The sequence below is a fragment of the Canis lupus genome, chromosome 26 (genome assembly GCF_048164855.1).
Source record: "Canis lupus baileyi chromosome 26, mCanLup2.hap1, whole genome shotgun sequence".
NCBI classification, from domain to species: Eukaryota; Metazoa; Chordata; class Mammalia; order Carnivora; family Canidae; genus Canis; species Canis lupus.
In genome coordinates, this window is record NC_132863.1 from 11,926,841 (window position 1) to 11,945,894 (window position 19,054).

At 37.9% G+C, this 19,054-nt stretch overlaps 2 long non-coding RNA genes across 4 annotated transcripts in view; one reads left to right on the top strand and one right to left on the bottom strand.

Moving 5' to 3' along the window:
* The first annotated feature begins 1,167 nt into the window (after nt 1-1,167).
* Nucleotides 1,168-19,054, top strand: part of LOC140618070 (uncharacterized) — a 53,949-nt gene continuing 36,062 nt past the window's right edge. The window contains exons 1-2 of the long non-coding RNA XR_012018247.1: nt 1,168-1,318; nt 6,728-6,840. This is a non-coding gene — a long non-coding RNA (uncharacterized lncRNA). The remainder of the gene's footprint in view (nt 1,319-6,727; nt 6,841-19,054) is intronic.
* Nucleotides 3,691-19,054, bottom strand: part of LOC140618069 (uncharacterized) — a 225,138-nt gene continuing 209,774 nt past the window's right edge. The window contains exons 4-6 of one of the 3 annotated variants that reach the window (XR_012018246.1): nt 14,071-14,265; nt 9,837-9,889; nt 3,691-3,841 (exon numbers count right to left, since the gene is read on the bottom strand). This is a non-coding gene — a long non-coding RNA (uncharacterized lncRNA). Of the gene's footprint in view, nt 3,842-9,836; nt 9,890-10,162; nt 10,404-14,070; nt 14,266-19,054 lie in introns of those variants that run through there. The other 2 variants (XR_012018244.1, XR_012018245.1) reach the window with 2 other exon arrangements.

Genomic DNA, 19,054 nt, shown 5'->3' on the forward strand with positions numbered 1-19,054 from the left:
ATCATGTTGGGTCGGTCTCATGACAGCAAAGTGAGACCTGCTAGTTGACGTCATGACCACCTTCTGCACCTTCAAAGTCAATTATTTTTTTTAGTAGCACCATCTTGGTGCTCTTGATGACTTCTGATATCCGAACTAGCTCATTCACACTGTCATTTCTACAAGTATTTATTAAACAACTGGTACATATCATGCACTATTTTGGACACTGGGGATAGAACAGTGAACCAATCCGACTAATTCTATTTGTTTATGAGAGACACAGAAAGAGAGAGAGGTAGAAACACAGGGAGAGAAGCAGGCTCCCTGCAGGGACCCCGATGTGGGACTCGATCCGGGACTCCAGGATCACAGCCCGGGTCACACCCTGGGCGAAGGCAGACACGCAACCGCTGAGCTACCCAGGTGCCCACCCTGAGGCCTTATTAACGAGGAAGAGTTAACATTTTTTTTTTTTAAACAAACCAAGACACAACAAGCAGCCTAGTCTCTCTCTTTTTTTTTTTAATTTTTATTTATTTATGATAGTCACAGAGAGAGAAAGAGAGGCAGAGACACAGGCAGAGACAGAAGCAGGCTCCACGCACCGGGAGCCCGACGTGGGATTCGATCCCGGGTCTCCAGGATCGCGCCCTGGGCCAAAGGCAGGCGCCAACCGCTGCGCCACCCAGGGATCCCCTGCTTATGCTCTTATATGGGGCCCGCCCAGGTCCTGTCCGCCCCTGGGGCCGCGTCCTCGGCGGCTGCGGGGGGGCAGATGGAGGGGCCGCCGCCACCTGGCAGGTGCCTCCGTGTCCCCTGGATCCGCTGACGGAGAAGTAAGGCCACTCCTCCCCTTTGCCTTCACCCTGCCTCTGCGAGCACCGAGCTCCTTCCAAAAACAGGGCTTTCCGGGAAGCAGAATTCAACAGGCCTCTGTCCTGGGGGAATCTCGGCTTCCCGAGAGCTCTCAGAGGAGGCTTCGGCAGAGCCAGACCCCGAGCTCAGACCCCCCAGGTCACGAGGGGTCAGCACAGGGAGCAGACCCACAGCCCGGAGAACGGACAGTTCCTAAGGCCTCCCTGGGCCCCAAGTCTGAAGCGGTCCGAGGCCGGCTGACGGCAGGAGGCGCGTCACCGAGAACCGGGACCGCGCGAGCCGGGCCTCTCCGAGGAGTCGCTGCTCCCGGCCGCTGCGGACGCGGCACAGAGGCGGCGAGGCCCGGCGCCTGCCTTCGGGCTCCGCCTCGGGCCTGCTGCGGGGAGGACGCGCCGGCTGCTGCTCGACTCCGGGCGGGCCCGCGAGCCCACGGAGGGCGCCTGCTTTGCCTGTGATGCTGGTAATGAATCGCCGCTGGGAACAAATTAATGAGAGTGTCAGAAACTGCAGTGGAACCGCATGACGGTTCATAAACACCACGATGAAAATGCCAGTTGAGCTCTGGTATAAATACACACAAACTCGCAAGAAGCAAACTCCTTTCCCTTCTAATGAGAGAAGAATTTTAAATAACATCATTCTGCCCTGAGCCACATTGCCAGGGGAGATTCCTTAGTGGATAGTTTTTCTAATTTCTTACTTAATGCATAAAGAAACACAGGGGAGTTTGATTTGGCTTTTTATATTTGCGTGCAAAGGGACTCTGCTTTGAAATACATGTAGTATATATATATTATGTGTGGGGATAAAATATTCGAAAATGGAAATTGTGTCCCCTTTTCAGGTCTGGTACCCATGTTTGTTAGATGAGATCCTTCTCTTGTCTTTTTCTTAACTATGGTGTTTCTGTGGTCTATTATTACCCTTCTTCTCTAACATTCTAGATGCAGAAATTACAATTAAATTGTAATTAAATGACCCCATTATTCCACAGAGATTTATGACTTTAAGGCTCATGGCAGGGGGAGGAAAAGAAAGTTCCATTTATTTTGAAGGTGCAGTGAGGTCGACTTGGGAGTATCTATGTGTCATCCCTGACATGGATGAGGATGCTCATGTTTATGGTGGTGGTGGAGGTGTTGCTGCAATAACAGGGCTAACACAGGGCTTTGACAGAGTCCTGACTTTCCATTAATCCCTGTGGGGCTGTTGCAGAGAGGATTGGGAAATAATGGGGAAGGAATCTGCAGTATGGCTCCAGGCTTTCCACTCCCAATTCAACAAAAATACTCCTCTTTTATCTCCCTAACATCTCAGGGGTCCAGGTAAATTCCATTTCATTAAATAAAGTTTGCTACAAAGTAAAGCCAGAAAACAATAGGTTAGTGGTAGGTTGGGCACAGGTTTCAGAATCAATAAGACTTGATTTCATATATTAACTCCAGTATTTATTTACTATTGGATTTGGGGCACATGTAACCTCTTGGAGTCTTGACTTTTATCTAATACTGAGTGATAATAACCCCTACTTGCTTGGTTGCCATGAGAATTAGAGAAAGAGAATTAAAATGCCTTGCACTTAATTGATTTTCACAAAAGATTGTGTGCTTATTATAACAGGTTCTAGCTGGTAACTAGTCATATATTTAAGTGGTTTGTTTTCTTCCTCTGACAAGTTCAGAACATGAAGCCTCCTTCCTCCAACTGCTCTAATGTCAAGGCTAACAGAAGGCAATTTTGCCTTGAGTCAGAGACTCTATTTAGCTCATCACAACCTCAAATGTTAGAGTTTCAGAAAGAAGAACAAAACTTGTTCAAAGTACTGCTTATTTGTCATAAGTGACCAATTTGAGTTTAGAACAATTGTGGGAAATGGTTTACTAAGATGCGAAGCAATAATGTAGCCGTTCTTTTTACCACCCCATTTTGAGTTATCTACTCTTAAATTGTTCTTGAGTAGCTTCTTATCATCACTTGTGAATTTCCATCTAAAACAATATGCAAAAGAGAAAGCACAATGACTGAATCAAGTTGGTGTCAAAGCAGCTTTCCAATAGTAAAAGCACATCTGGGTTAGAGGACAGTTCAGTCCTTTTGTCTTTAACTTAAGAAGCTAGGTTTCTAGTTGGCGCCATGTTAGCACATCCCTCCAATATTATTATAGATTTGGCATGTTGAATCACTTGTTTTACTCAATTTCTTACCAAAAGTGACTATTGAAATGGCAATCCTTCATTTTAAGATTCAGGTCAGTAGATAATGAGTTGCTCAGTGGTCAATAAAGTGGGGAAAAATGACAAGAAATGGAATTGTTTTGAATGGGATATTAGTCTTTACAGCTAGATGAAATGGATTATATTTTAAAAATTGTAGGAGAAAATCCAAACTGAGTAATACTGACCAAGAGAAAAAGGAAGATTTGCTTCTCTCGCTCTTTGGGGATTCTGTTACTCTAGTTGAACTATCTCACAGTTATTTTATGTAGTTCAAAAATCAAAGAAAAAAAAATCAAAGAAGATGAGGCATTGCATGGCCTTTTCAAACTTAGCAACCCAAGGTGAATTTTTGATGGATGCATCCAGTTTCAAGTGGGCAAAAAATCTTGAATATGCTATTCACAAAACAGCAGTGAATGTTAATGGGGGCATTGTAATTTAAGTTCTTGCAAAACCAACTGTATCCAGAGGTGGGATACCCACTTTGCCCATGATAGCAGAAAAAAACAGTGTTGTAGATCAAGATGGCTTCTATCCATCATGAAAATTCATTCTTGGAGGGCAGTGAATTAAAGCTTGTGGAAGGCCTTTTATGAATCACTCAGCAGAGAATTGGAAAGTTTTAAGCATTCCTTTATATTCACAGCTACCAGACTTTTGAAAGCCTTGTTAACTTTGTAGGGCCATCTTAGCACAGTTGGAGTGTTTCACATCAGCCAATACGTGGTGTAAATTCAGTGTTCTCAAACTGGTTCTTTGTGTAATGTCTGAAATGAAACAACATCAAGAAGTAATGGTAAGTGACTCAGCAAAGAGCAATGACTTATAAGAGCAGCCTGAAGGCCAGGGTGAATCTCAGCCTGTTTCATAGACTTCTGTTTAGTTCTTCTAGGAAGGCAGTCTCTTTGTTTTACTTTTATTTTTGTAAGATTTATTTATTTATTCGAGGTGAAAGGGAGGGACCAAGAGAGAGGGAGAGAGAACCTCAAGCAGAATCCGTCACAGTGGTGAGTGCAGAGCCCAACATGGGGCTTGATCTCATGACCACAAGATCATGACCTGAGCCAAAATCAAGAGTCAGATGCTTAACTGACTGAGCTACCTAGACACCCTATTTTGTTGTACTTTTATAAAGTTCTTTTGCCATAGGACTCATTTTCTTAGGATATGATTTTAGTAATGGCCAATATCACTCTGAAATAAGTTATGATGGTATCTTAGTTGTCCTTCCCCCAGAAGCACATCCTGAGATAAGGATTCAAAAGCAAGTAGTTTACTGGGAAAGTAACCCCAGGAAAAACTGAGGGATGGGAGATGGGGGAAGGAAACTGAGAAGGCATGGGTTAAAAAATAAATTACTACTGGAGGCAGCTGGAGCTTAATCTCATTGAGAAACTCTGGAAAGTGGTGTTTGCCTATGCCTCAGAGTTATCCCTAATGAGAGGCAAGGAGGGTCAGAGCAGAAGGCAAATGGGAGGCAGTGACAGGGTATGTTCCAGATGGTGAATTGTGGTGAAGGAACTGATTTCAGAAAAGTTATTTAGAAATTGGGATGAGTTTGAGTTTGGGAAGGGCAGAAAAAACCCTGCACATAAGAAGATAAAAAGCAGAAGGAGCCAAAGAGGTATCATAGGGATAGCAAAATATTTGATACTACTGATTCTGTGGTGAGGAAAGTTACTTGAGTTACTGACTATCCACTATTACTAATTTTTAAGTATCCACAGAATGATTACTCAGCATGTACGTTTTCTAGGCTTTGATCCTTTGTTTCTTCCTGTTGGATTCTCTTTGACCACATTCTTGAAGACCATCACTAGTCAACAAATGAGGAAGAAAAGAAAGAGAAGGAAGAAGAAGAAGGGGGAGTGGAAGAAGGTAGAGGGAGAAGGAGGAGGAAAAAAGGAGAAGGAAGATAGGGAGGAGGAGGGGGAAGAAAGGGGAGGCATGAGGAGGAGGAGGGACAGAAAGAGGAAGGGAGGGATGGGGAGTTGGGAGAGGAGGAGGAAGAATAGGAAAAATGCTAAGAAGGAGGACGGCAAAAGACAATATATACTATATAACCTAAATCAGAAGTTTTTGGAAATGGATATATGGACTAATGCTAAACTGATGACTTTTTTTTCCTAATCCATTGAGAAAAAAATTAAATAAAAGGTCAGTGTAGTGAAATTTCCATAAAAGTAAATGTACTCTGATATTATATCTTTCTAACATTTTGATATTAAATGTTTTTCTCTTAGGCAACATAGTAATAATGGATGGGTATTTTAAAAATATACTCTCTCAAACAAAATAAAGAATTAGAAACCTTATGTCCTTAGTTTTGAAAAGGTGCATATATTTTGATGGTATGAGAAACCTAGAGTCCTGAAACCATTTGCCTCATCCTCCAAGATATTCTTTACATCATTCTGAAAAGTTGACCAATACTCATGCTGTAAGCCATTCCTTAGCAAGGCTGCATTTGAAACAGAGATGGTATATTCAACTGGATCAGAGCACAGGCAGGAGCCAGAGACTAGGTCATTCAGCATGGCCACTTGCTGAGAATTGTCCTTGAGAACTGTTACAGATTTTTCAAACCTTTGTGTCTCAATATCATCATCTGTAGAATGGGCAGAATAATCAGAGTACCAGGTTGATGTGAAAATAAACACAATAATGCTTGTACAATACCTAGGACAAGATCTGCCACACAATAAACAATAAATATTACCTATAACAGTTAACCACATGTCCTACTGTATGATAATGGAAACATGCTAATACAGCTGGAAATTTCCAAAATTGAAGGGTTTCTTTTCTCTGAGATGATACTTCCTAATTAAATTACTTGGTCCATATACATCACCATAGGTTGAGAAATATTTTTTAAATAAAAAAGAAGATAGAGGGACACCTGGGTGGCTCAGTGGTTGAGCATCTGCCTTCGGCTCAGGGTATGATCCCGGAGTCTTGGGATTGAGTCCTGCATCAGGTTCTCTGTGTGGAGTCTGCTTCTCCTCCCTCTGCCTATGTCTCTGCCCTCCTCTCTCTATGTCTCTCGTGAATAAATAAATAAAATCCTAAAAAAGAAGATAGAGATATTACTCACCGTAGGCAATAACTTTAAACTTTTCATATTTTTTTTAAGATTTATTTAATCATTTTAGAGCAAGATAGAGAGTTCAGGAGTGGGGAGAGGCAAAGAGAGGAGAGAAGGAATCTCAAGCAGACTCCTCACTGAGTGCAGAGCCAGAAAGAAGGCTCCATATCAAGATTCTGGAGATAATGACCTAAGCTGAAATCAAGACTCAGATGTTCAACCAACTAAGCCACCCAGGTTTCCCTTCACATTATTTTAATGACTATAGAGTAAGTCTTCAGATGGACTCTACTATAAAGAATTTGTATTTGTATGAAGGCATGTAAAGCTTTTAAGCTTTAACACTAGTTTTTGACAAGTTGTTTTTACTCACATTCATTGCAAGCATTTCTTATTTATAATTGGTATGGAAAACAAGGACATTTTCTTCTTAATTAAGATACCCTTTGGAAATTTATAATTGGCTATAGTAACTACATAATACTATAGTATATCATAGCAGCATTATAAAATAATAAAGTGAAGGAGGTCATTTTATGATTTTAGTTTTTTCCTATCATTTCAGTAACATTTTACAGATAAGACAGAACATGAGGAAGGAAGGCAATGATTCTATCATCCCGTGAATTTTGCACCAGAGTCTACGAGTGACATAGAATAAGAAGACACTCTTCACAGGTAGGAAGAAAGATAATTAGCTTATTATTAAAAAGAATTAAAAGCTAATTCTGCTTTTTCCGATAGTGCTCTTTCCAAATATGAAAGCACCCTCATGAACAAAGGAAAAAAGAATTTTGTCTGAACTCAGCACCTGAAGCAGTAAACATTGACTCATTCCCATTACCTTAAAGGAATCTTGGCCAGGGTAGCAGAGGGGAGGGAGAAAAGATGAGTTTAAGATACATTAGCATCTTTATCTCTTAATGGAGAGACTTAAATTTGATTGTAATTCCAAGCAAAATCTCATTAGCTGAGCTCAGCAGAACTCTTCAGAGACAGTTATTGGCCATCCCTAATCACTTCTCAAGGGGTCACTTGGCTGGACTTTTCTAAGTCGGTTGGTTTCTAGACTTGCTGGAGGTGTGACTAGAGTACCTGGAGAGAACTATACAATGGTTCACTTGCCTTTTTTCTTGTAATGTCCTTATGTTTAATAAAGACACAATCAGATGCCTCTGGATGTCTACTATAATTTGTTGGGAAAATGCAGCCCACAGTTATGGTTTTCAAAAATGACATTTTTCAGCCTGACAAAATATACTTCTGTTTTTATTCTGCTTAGGAATTTGGAAACTGATTTGGATAGTCTCCAAGTGTCCTTCTCCTCACTGCAGGTGGTGGGATGATAGCATGTAGGTGTCTACCCTGGATGGCTAATTCTGGATCCAGATGGTTATATATATTTAATTCAATACCTATTTTTACTGGGAACACCATGTGCTTCATTTTTTCAACTTCTTAAATTCCTACTCTGTGCAAAAGATCCCTTTTCTGAGTGCTGAGAATGCCAATAAAGGATAATGCACAATCCATGCACATATATATAAACATGCTCATATCACATGGATGTTTGGCTAAGTAAATCCACCCCCATGAGTGGATTTACAGATTTTGAGAAATAGTGGTTAAAACTGAGACTTGCAAAGATGACAGTACTTACGTTGGGTGGATTATAAGATAAAAATGCTGAATGTATAGTTTTTAAAAAGATGATCTACAAAAATATAATTTGTAGTGCTCAGCAGTTTCGGCCAGAATGAATATTGTTATGTAGACTGAAAATCAGAAAATTAGAGGTAAATAAAATTTATTTCTTTATAGGTTTTTCAGTTGTTGCTTTACAATCACCAAGTATGTGTGAAGCCCAGAGTCACAGCAAAGCTGAGTGCAAGGTTGAATTTGCAGACACAGCATTTCTGAATCTGCAGATTCCTCATCAGATCTAAAGCTCCTAAGTTGGTATCTCAGGTGATGATAAAAATGGTCATATGAGATGACATACTCTCTCTCTCTCTCTCTATCCCATTATCTCCCCCCACCTCCTTATCTCCTGTGCTATCCTGATATTAGCTATAGAATTTAAAACTGATGTAACTTTAGGTTGATAGGTATGCACATGTCAGAGGATTTCAGCAATGCAATGAGTGCTGAGTACAGAGTAATCTGGGGGACAATGAACCCCTGCTATTTTTCCTCAATGTTTTTCAGTAGGAGAGGAAGAAAAGTCGACCCCACAAGCTTCTTTAACTTCCTATTATAAGTGGCGCAAACCTGGCCAGAGATTCCAATCTAGTCCCACCTCTCTCTGACCTCACTTCCTGTTACTCCTGCACATACTTCCTATATGTCTTTGTCCAATTTGATAATCAGAGTCTCTGTTGTTGTTTAGCCATGGCTGGAGATGCTTCTCTGTATCCTAAGTCCGATTATCACTCAAGTGCAGCGAATATATTTTATTTGGGAAACTTTCTCTCACCACACCCAGGCTCTAGATTCCATCTCACCCCACCTTGTGCCACCATGTCCAGAAAAAAAACATTAGGGCTTTTCTTGTGATTGGTTTCCATGACTGTTCTCATTATTAGACTAGAAGATAAAGATCATAACGCATTCAATCATTTGGTCCCCAGTGCCCAGCACAATTCCTACCTGGTAAGGTGAATACCTAAAAGATGTCTATTGAAAGAAGTGGGATAAAGAAATATTTTATTTGAAACACTGGCACCAAGGATTTTGAAGTAAATACAAGATTTATCAGCTCTGGTTTTATTTTGCTTTTTGTTTATTTATCTTCCCAGTTAATGGAGAGTATAGTCACTTATGACATGCTTCCCATCTACAATGCATAGATGGTGAATGCCAGAACTAATAGCAGCATAGACTAGAAAGGAGGAGAAATGACATCTCATCTGCCCACTCTTTTTGTTCCTCACCTGCAACACCAAACCTGAGGCCTTCAGCATTTGATGAGGAAACAGAAGAGCTTTATCTACAAACCCCATTTTGCCCTCAGCTTCCCTGTGTGGTTCCGGATTTCATGCCTATTAGAGGATTATAAACTAGCAACTAGAAAATATATAAATTCAGAGTGAATTTTTATTCATTTCTTAGGTTCTGATTGGCGACCTACTTCATAATACTCACTCTTTGGTTGAAACTACAAATTATATCTCCACATTGACTTAAGAATTATCTGCTTGACATGATACCCCAGAACATAGCAATTCATAAAATGCTGGTTGTCCTATATAAATATAAAGTAAATGTATACCTACTTACTCTGGCAACCAAGCCAAATACCAAGAAAGTATGGAGACAGGAAACTACAACATATGGCTGTATTGGGTATCCAGTTGGATCAAGGATTCTCCACCAGAATTTAGGCATTATAAAGGAAACTTCCCAATTTCATCAGAAGGCATTCAAAGAAATCACAATAGCAAATAAACTGACAAGCAGAGTAGATACGCTCTCAATCAAGGGCTCAGTATTAAGTGACTCTAAGAACCATCAAAAATAGGTGTAAATAATAAACACATAACAACTACAAACCATGAAAATAATTTGGAATAGTAAAATTATACTTTAGGCTCAGTATCTTAAATGTAGGGTAACCAATTATGTAAAAGTGCATCCATGGTGCCATAAACTACAGGGACAGTTTATATACTTACTAGCAGCAGAATCCACTTTTATTGAAATCTGCTCAAAACACTAGTATATAAACCTGAAAAAAAAACCCACTCTTACTAAAGTGAAAACAGGATGAATTCCACAGACCACCCCCTCCTTCTCTTCCTCTGTTCCATATGGTGAATCCCGGATCCTAGGACTTTGTTAGATCATAACATTTCATAACAGTGACCCAAAATTAGGCAAGCGCTTTAACCAAAATTAAACATTTGACTTTTGCTAATCTTGTTTTCTTTTAATTACTTTTACTTATTTTTTTAACTTAACTTGAATTTGCCAACATATAGTATAACACCCAGACTTCTAGTTATTTTTTTTCAATTTTTTATTTATACTGCTGTTAGTAAACATATAGTGTAATATTGGTTTCAGGAGTAGAATTTAGGGTGCCTGGGTGGCTCAGTCAGTTAAGCATCTTGTCTTCAGCTCAGGTCTTGATCTCAGGATCCTGGACTCTAGCCCTGCATCGTGCTCCCTGCTCAGTGGGGAGCCTGCTCTGAGAACCTCTTCCTCTGCTGCTCCACCCTGCTTGTGCTGTCTTGCTCTCTCTCAAATAAATAAATAAAATATTTTTTAAAAAGAAGTAGAATTTAGTGATTCATCACGTACATATAACATGAGTGCTCATCACAAGTACCCTCTTTAATACCCATTCCCCATCTAGCCCATCCCCCACCCAAATCCCCTCCAGCAACCCTCAATTTTCATCTATTGTTAAGAGTCTCTCTTAATAATGGTTTACCTCCTCTCTTTCTTTTCCCCCTTCCCCTTGTTCATCTGTTTTGTTTCTTAAATTCCACACAAGTGAAATCATATGGTATTTGTCTTTCTCTAATTGACTTATTTCACTTAGCATAATACACTCTAGCTCTACTTCTCCTTATGTTTAATAGGTAATAGATGTATATGGTTAAAAATTCAAAAGGCAAAAAAAAAAAAAGGAATAGAAAATTCTGGTTTGCAAAAGACAGCATAAAATTGCCATGTATCTTCCTTCTTTTCATAAATCATGCCCAAACAAGAAAGGAAAATGAGAGGTAAAAAACAGAAAAGCAAAGACCATATTAGTCCTAGTTAAGAGAAATTGACATGTTCAATAAAAGTGGGTGAAAAGGGATCAAAGGCAGTGAAGAGGATCACTGTCAGTTGCCTTCTTTGTTCTGGAGCTTTGGGGTTGCCCTCCTTGGAAGCAATAGCAACTACCAGTCTGTGTATCCTTCTGGGGTAATCTCTGTTCTTTTTCTGTAATCACACAAATAGTACATATTGTCCATCCAATTCTGCATTTTGATATTCTTAAAGGTTATCTCTCCATATTACCTCAAACAGATCTCCTAGTTTTATTTTTTAATGACTAGGTAGTATTTTATTGCATATTAGCCCCTAAGTTATTTACTTGTCCTTGTTAATAGGCCATAGGTAATTTAAATATTTTTCAGCTACAAGCAATGCTCCAAGGGATGAAACTGATTATCTATCAGTTTGCGCCTTTGTATGTATAGATTAGATTCCTAGAAAGTGAATTGTTATTTCAAAGGGTATTTACATTTTTAATTCTGATACATCTTTTAAGTAGCTGTATATAGAGGTTGTTCCAATTTATGCTTTTACTGGCAATGAAAGACAGGGACTTTCTTCATGATGATACACATAATCTGTTTTCAAACTTTATAATCTTTCCTAATCTGTTCATTTTACTGCCAAAGTTTAATATGGAGCTTTTCCGTAATAATTGAAGTTAATTAACATTTTTTTACTGTATTTTAAACTTTTTAAATGAACTCTATGTCATATCCTTTGTTTACCTTTTCTGTTGGGTTGTTGTTCTTATTAAGTTGATTTATAGAAACTCTTTGTATGTTAAGGGAATTAATTTTCTGTGAGATTAGCCACAAACACATTTTACAATTTTGTTTTATGACTTTTTACTTTATATATAGTGCTTTTAGATAAAATTAAAGAAAAGAAACTTAATGTAGTTTAATTACCTTCCTTTTAAAGCAGTCTGCATATTTTATTGCACCAAAGAGTCTTGTCCACCTCAAAATTATATTTAAAAATATTTTTGTTTTCTTCCAGTAATTTTTTTTATTTTTATAATAAAGGTTTTTGTAAATTGATCTGAAATTTGTTTTATTTCAAAAGATAGATTATTTATTTATTTATTTATTTATTTATTTATTTATTTATTTATCTTTGGAGAGAGAAAGAGAGAGTGAGTGGAGGGAAGGCAGAGAAAGAGGCAAGGAGAGAGTCTTAAGCAGGCTTCCCACTGAGCATGGAGCTGAGCTCCATCTCATGACCATGACATCATGACCTGAGCCAAAATTAAGAGTCCAGTGCTCAACTGAGCCACCAAGGTGTCCTGAAATTTGTTTTATTTTAAAGTTTAAGGTATGGAGTTTAAGGTATAAAATTTTTTATTTTTTCCCAGAAGGCTATTAAGCTCTTCCAATATATTTGTTGAATAAGCTTCCTTTCTCCACTCCTGCAATTTAAATGTTATCTTTATTGCATATTTAATTGCCATGTGTATATAGATATTTCTGGACTTCAAGTATTCCTGTCTTATTCATGTGTCAGTATCACACTCCTAAAATTACTATGGCTATATAATATGCTTCAACATTTGCTAGTTCTGGATCTCTCTCCTTAACGTTCCAAGATATAATTGTGTTCCCAAATCTCAACGTTATTTTTCCTTGGATATTTTCCCATACGAAGTTTAGAGTGAGTTTACCCAGTTCCAATTAGAATACTATTCAGCTTTTTCTCTGGATCACCTTCAATTCATAGCCAGCCCCAAAGTGCTTAATATCATAGGATGCTAAGAATATAGGATTTCTTTCCATTTTTTAATCTCCTTTTTTTGTATCTCATTAGTGTTGCAATTTTTTTCCTTACAGATTGTGTATATTTTTGTTAAATTTAATGATGCATATTTTTGGTTGCTACTCTACATGGTATCTCTTATTCCACTGTATCTTCTGATTGTTTGAGTGAATGGAAGCCACTGATTTCTGTGTATTACTTCTGTGCCCAGATAATTTTTGAATTCTCAAACTGTGGCAGTTTTTAATTATATTCTTCGTAATTTTCCATATTAACATCTGCACATAGGCATTTCATTTCTTGTTTCTTCACTATAATTTTGTCTTTACTTTGTTTATTGTATTGGTTGATATTTCTAGAGCAACATTAAGTGATAATGGTGACAGTAGCATCCTTATTTATTTCTAACATTAGTGAAGATGCTTCATCATGTTTCCCTAATAAACCTAGTGCTGAGTTGGGTTATCATCATTTATATTTCACACCATTATTTTATTCCTACTTTATTGTGTTTTTATTTTAAAATCAAGAGTGGATTTTGGTTCTTATTAAAGACCTTTATAGAATATATGATGATGAATGTTCAGTTTTGGTTTGATATTGATATCTTCTTGCATTTTTTGTATTGAATCCTACCTGGGTAGTCTTTTTTTTTTTTTTTTTAAAGTATACTGAAGCATTTTGCTTTATACTATTTTGTTCGGCTTCTTATATTGCTTCTCATTATGCGAGTAATCTGGAGTTTTCTTTTATTGTACTAACTTTGTCAGGTTTGTGTGGCAATGCTATAATATTTTCAAAGAAAAAAGAAGTTTGAACGTTCAGGTTTTTTTCTGTGCTTTGAGATAATTTAAAGTAATAAACATTAGGATGATCTATTCTTTAAAGGTTTAGTAAAAATCACCTGGGAAACCAGCTGTGGTTAGATACCTTTTTGGGAAGGTAGTTCTTTGAAATATTTTTCCCCCCATAACAATTGAATTGCTCAAGTTCTTATCTTTTCTGGAATTGGTTCTGGTCAACTGTTGCTCAGCAATGGCCACTGAAAATCAGTTAACTATAGAGAAACCATATTCTTAGAAGCACATTGATGGCTATTTAGGCACTTTGCATTTCTTGGGCGAGCTTTTTATCAAGTTAGAGATATAAAAAACTATAAATTCAAAACATGCACCACAGAATTGCTAAAACAAGCATAGGAAAGTATCTTAACTGTATATATTCTGCTGCCTTCCTATCATGGAAATTGGCAGGTGTGCCTGAATGACAAGAAAATGTAGGGAAGGCTTTTAGATTGTAGAAAGGCTTTAAGACACTGCACAGCTCACAAAAATAGTCACATCCATGAAAAAGTTGCTTGGCAGAAACCAATCTACTACTTACTGTTTTGAAACTCAGCCTCTCACCAGGATTACTAATCTCTGGATCTTCTTCCATAGCTCTGGTACATCCTTGTGAATGTAGAAAGCTGACCCTCTAGAGCCACAGCTGCCTCCGCTTATCATCTCAGATCGTGGGCTCATGATTAGTGAGTTTTTTTGTGTTCTTCAAAGTGTGTGGTGTTGTGCAAGCCTAGAACTGAGAGTTAATTAGACAACGGGAAAGGAAAAAATAAAGCAAAGAAAGTAAATAATTTTAATCATGTACCATGTATATCACCTGATAAAAACTCTATCTATGCTGTGCCATTTAATTTTTATGTGTCATTTTAATTTTTCTAAAAATTTCACAAACAGCTACCTGGGGTCCAGTGGAGTTAAATGAGTTCCCTAAAGTCACATAATTAATGCATAACTGAGTGGCAACATGAACCCACATTCTTTCTATGACACTAACCTGAAGCTCAGGTGACAAAATGAAGAGCTGCAAAGAAATTGAGTGTTATACTATATGTTGGCAAATAGAACTCCAATAAAAAAAAATATACAGAAATGAAAGTTTTGTTCATAGGGTAAAATATTAGTGACCCCAAAAAAAGGATTAAAAAATGCCATGGGCGACAAAAATGGAGGTCACCAAAATTTCACTCACATATGAACCAATCATTTTAGTTCCTCTTTTATCAAGACTTTTATCACATTAGGGGGAAATTAACATTCTTATTAGTTTCTATTTTGAAGCTGTCAGACACATTAAAAACAACAACAACAACAACAAATGAAAGGAAAATTACGACTTTGCTCTTAGCAACTTCCTGGCCAGACAGGTAATTTTCTGAGCAGGCAGTCCATTCTTGAGTGTAGATGCTGCTATTTTGGTCTGACCTAAACATCTGCCTGCCATCTATGGGAAATTGGCAGATATCTTTTAGAAGGCTTTCCTGTGAAAAGGCAGGCTTTATAGGGAATGTACAACAGGCACTTAATCTAGAATGATTTCAGGAACTAAACATCAACAGGCAAACAATTATAACCAGTGCTTCAGTACCAGAATCCCCTGTTTGCTGGACAAAAAGGAAGTTGGTATTTCAACCTTCTCATTAGTTAAGACTAGCCCTCAATAATTTTCTTAGAATTCACCTTTTATTCCATTAGACTACATGTATGTTTCCAGAAGAGTTTTATGGAAAGCACTATTCCCTTAAATGTACCACAAATGATGGGACACCTGGGTGGCTCAGAGGTTGAGTGTCTGCCTTTGGCTCATGGCATTGATCCTGCAGTCCTGGGATCGAGTCCAGCATCAGGCTCCCCGTGGGGAGCCTGCTTCTCCCTCTGCCTATGTCTCTGCCTCTCTCTCTCTCTCTCTCTCTCTCTCTGTCTTATGAATAAATAAATAAAATCTTAACAAAAGATAATGTTACAAATGATATCTCTAAAGTTAATCATGTGTTTCAGAAATGTTGAACACTACATCCATCTCTAGATGATTTGCAGTTCATATTCACATAGCGAAGGCACTAAAAAGTCTTGCAAAAAAGAAACTTGCTTAAATTTGTTTCAGCCAGCATTGTCAAAATAATATTCAGCCCACAGTATTTCATTTTGTTCATCTAACACTATAAATTTCTCATGCTAATTGTATATTCTGTGTGTAAACTCTTTTTCTAACCCTGAGAGTGGCAATCTGGAGCACATGATCTGAATACCTCCATAACCTCGTTTTGTATATTCCAGAGCTAATAATGTTGTTTACGTTCCTAAAAGCTTGCAAAAGGAGGAGAAGAAGAAGAAGAAGAAGACAACAACGACAATGACAACTGTATAACAGAGGCCTTGTGTAACCCTAAAATATTTTCTCTGGTCCTTTCTAGAAAAAGTTTGCCAGCCCCTGTTAATCTAAACCAAAAATAATAACAAAATTTAAGTAAATAAAGATATATCACCTATTATACATGATATAAAAGAATGAGATAGCAATTCATTTTTCTTTTTAAATGTTACTCCTCTAAATAATTCAAAATGGAATTTTTCAAATGAAAAGCATAACAATGAAAAGATGTAAGGGTTCAGACCAAGCACTTGAAGGCTTCAGCTCTCAAATTCAGAGTTTATTTCAAGAGGTAATATTTCATGGGATAAACTAAAGATTAGACTCAATGACTCAAAAATCACTTTGATGCTATACCAGTTGAATATCTATCCTCATAGAATCACTTACCATCTCTTATAGTCTCTTATTTATAAAATTAGCAGATTGAGGGCACCTAGGTGGCTCAATCAGTTAAACTTCCAACTCTTGATTTCAGCTCAGGTCTATGATCTCAGGGTTATGAGATCTAGCCCCACAGGGGTCTCCACACTCAGTGGGGAGTCTGCTTAAAGATTCTCTCCTTCTGGCCTTCTCCCAATGTGCATAAATGCACGTTTGCTCTCTCTCAAATAAATATTTTCAAAAATTAGCAGATTGACCTATTCATTTAAAGAGAGAGTGTCAAAATTTAAATACCATATGTTTGCAAGTAGCAACCCTGTCCCACATTAATTGGGCTATGTCAAAAAGTCACTGACTCTGGGAATTTTTTTCAAAACACACATCCCTTGGTTAGATCCTCTCTCTTGATATGCAAATTTTGTAGGAGCAAGGTAGATTTTCTATGTGTAATTTGATAGACCTTCCAGAAACTTCTTTTTTGCTTTCCTCCTCTTTCCTCTTCCCTTCTTACTACTATGTAACAAACCACATTGTAATTTACTGGCTTAAAACTACAATGTAACCTGACCACGTATTAGTATGTCTTATGATTCTGTGGGTTGACTTGACTCAATTGGGTGGTTCTTACTTTGGATCTTTCATCCAGTTGTGGTCAGATGGCACATCTGGAAGCAGTTATCTGAAGGTTTGGTTGGGCCAGATGCCCAAGATGGTTTGCTCATATGGTCGATGTTTGATGCTAGCTGTTGATTGGGAGCTAATCTGGAACTGTTGGACTGTTGGCTGGAAACCCAACAAGTTGTCTGTCTGTGTGGTTTGGGCCTTTAACAACATGGAAGCTAAGTTCAGAGAGGGAGCATCCAAGAGGCCCAGGTAAACTCTTCAAAAGATCTAGTCTCAGAAGTTCACAATGTCACTTTACAGCATTCTATTGGTCAAGAAATTTGGAAGGTCAACTTAGTTTTGAGGGAAGGGGAATTAGGTCCCTTTTCTTGAATTGAGGTTCAGCTTGAGCAGGAAGGAATTGGTACCCATTATCTTCAGAGTCTCTCTACCACATTCCATTGCTAGATGATACCTATTCACCTAACAAGTGCTACCATTCCAAGCTTATTGTGAATAAAGGGATGGCTCTTTCTCTTTTAAATTTCTCATTGATAAGGCATTGATGCTACCTACTGTTTCTAGTGGAAACTACAAACTTGAGTGTACTTTAATTTCCTTTTAAGAGGAGCTACATTTAGGATGACTTAGAATTGCAATTGTTTTGTTTTTTCTGTGACATTTTCTCGTCAAGTAACTCAATGTTTTATGGGACCTCATCCACCATAAGATATCCTACAATTTGGATGATATGATGAGAGTGCTTCTTTAATTTGAAATTAATGTGATTCCTCAAATGCATGTAGTATACACAGCAAGACAGTGTATACCTATTGGGAAGGATTTATTTGTTTACACAACAGAATAAAATCAATAATTGGACAGACTGATTAATTGCTTTTGGGCAGTTCTGAAAGCAACTGGTCTGTTTGAATGTGTGTCCCCATTTGTTTATCAAGGTAGTATAGTTTTCCCTTAATGTTCTTTTGTGTATATGATCCCATACAATAGTTAGTATATATGTAAGGGATGCTTTTATTCAAATAAGAATAGGTCTCTCTGTTTTGGCTGATACTTATCCAAGGCATATTACAGTGAATTAGGTGAGGCAGAGGGACGTCCATTTAGTCAGACCTTCAGATTCATGGAGCGTCTTAAATTTAGAACTGGACATTTTCTAAAATGAGATCAAACTCAGAGAGATATCCTGGCACCAATAAAAAACATTCATCATACAGCTTTAGAATAAAATTAATGATCAGACCACTACAGAAACTTGTAATACATGACAAATTTTTTTTAAACTAAAACTAAATCCTAGGACTGTCCTGTGAATAGCATTATATTATAATATCTTTGTGCATATATTAAAGTTGTTGACCTTTTCTTTTTTCAGTATAAACACATTTGATTGACTAGTTTTTGAACTCTATTTTGATCTTTCTTTATTTTGCTTAATATATGGGGCACCTCAAGAGATGATAGGGCCTTCTCTTGGCTTCAAGAATCCATACATCTCTCACATCTGCTTTTTCTGGGGATCAGGAAGATGGTGTAAATGTTGCTCCATTACTCAATTTAGTTAGCTTTCCTTAACTTTATGCAAGTTACATAGGAAAGAAATATTTATCTTCTTAGCAACAGATGCAAGAAATTAATTTGTGGGAGAAGGCCGGCTCTTCTGAAAAAAAGCCTTTGATATGTGACTGTAGTATGGAATTCAGCTTCAGACTAGGTTCCACATGCAGCACATGAGACAGAATTTTAATAATGTTGGGAAAGAAGGGAGTTAGCCAGCTGAGCAATGAGTGTGGGGGGATTTCAAAGAGGAAGAGGACCCCTATAGCTATTAGTTGTTTTCTATATAAATTGTTAAGATGCTTGCTTCAGTAAATTTTACATTGCCAAGAAATGCTTTTGTGTGAGCCTTCTTTTTAAGAATCTCAGAAAAGGATAATGAAAAAACTGACTATTGGGATTACATGAAGGAATAATGTAATTGGGTGACAGGGGATATCTGAGCAGAACCCAGGAGGGCAGAAAATGGACAGCATGCACCCAGGCTGCTCTCACAAGGGTCTTGATAACAGGAAGCAAGATGTGGGGCTCAGCTGAGTCCAGGGAACTTTCAGCTATTGAAGAAAATAACCTGGGCTCTCTCATTGTCCCA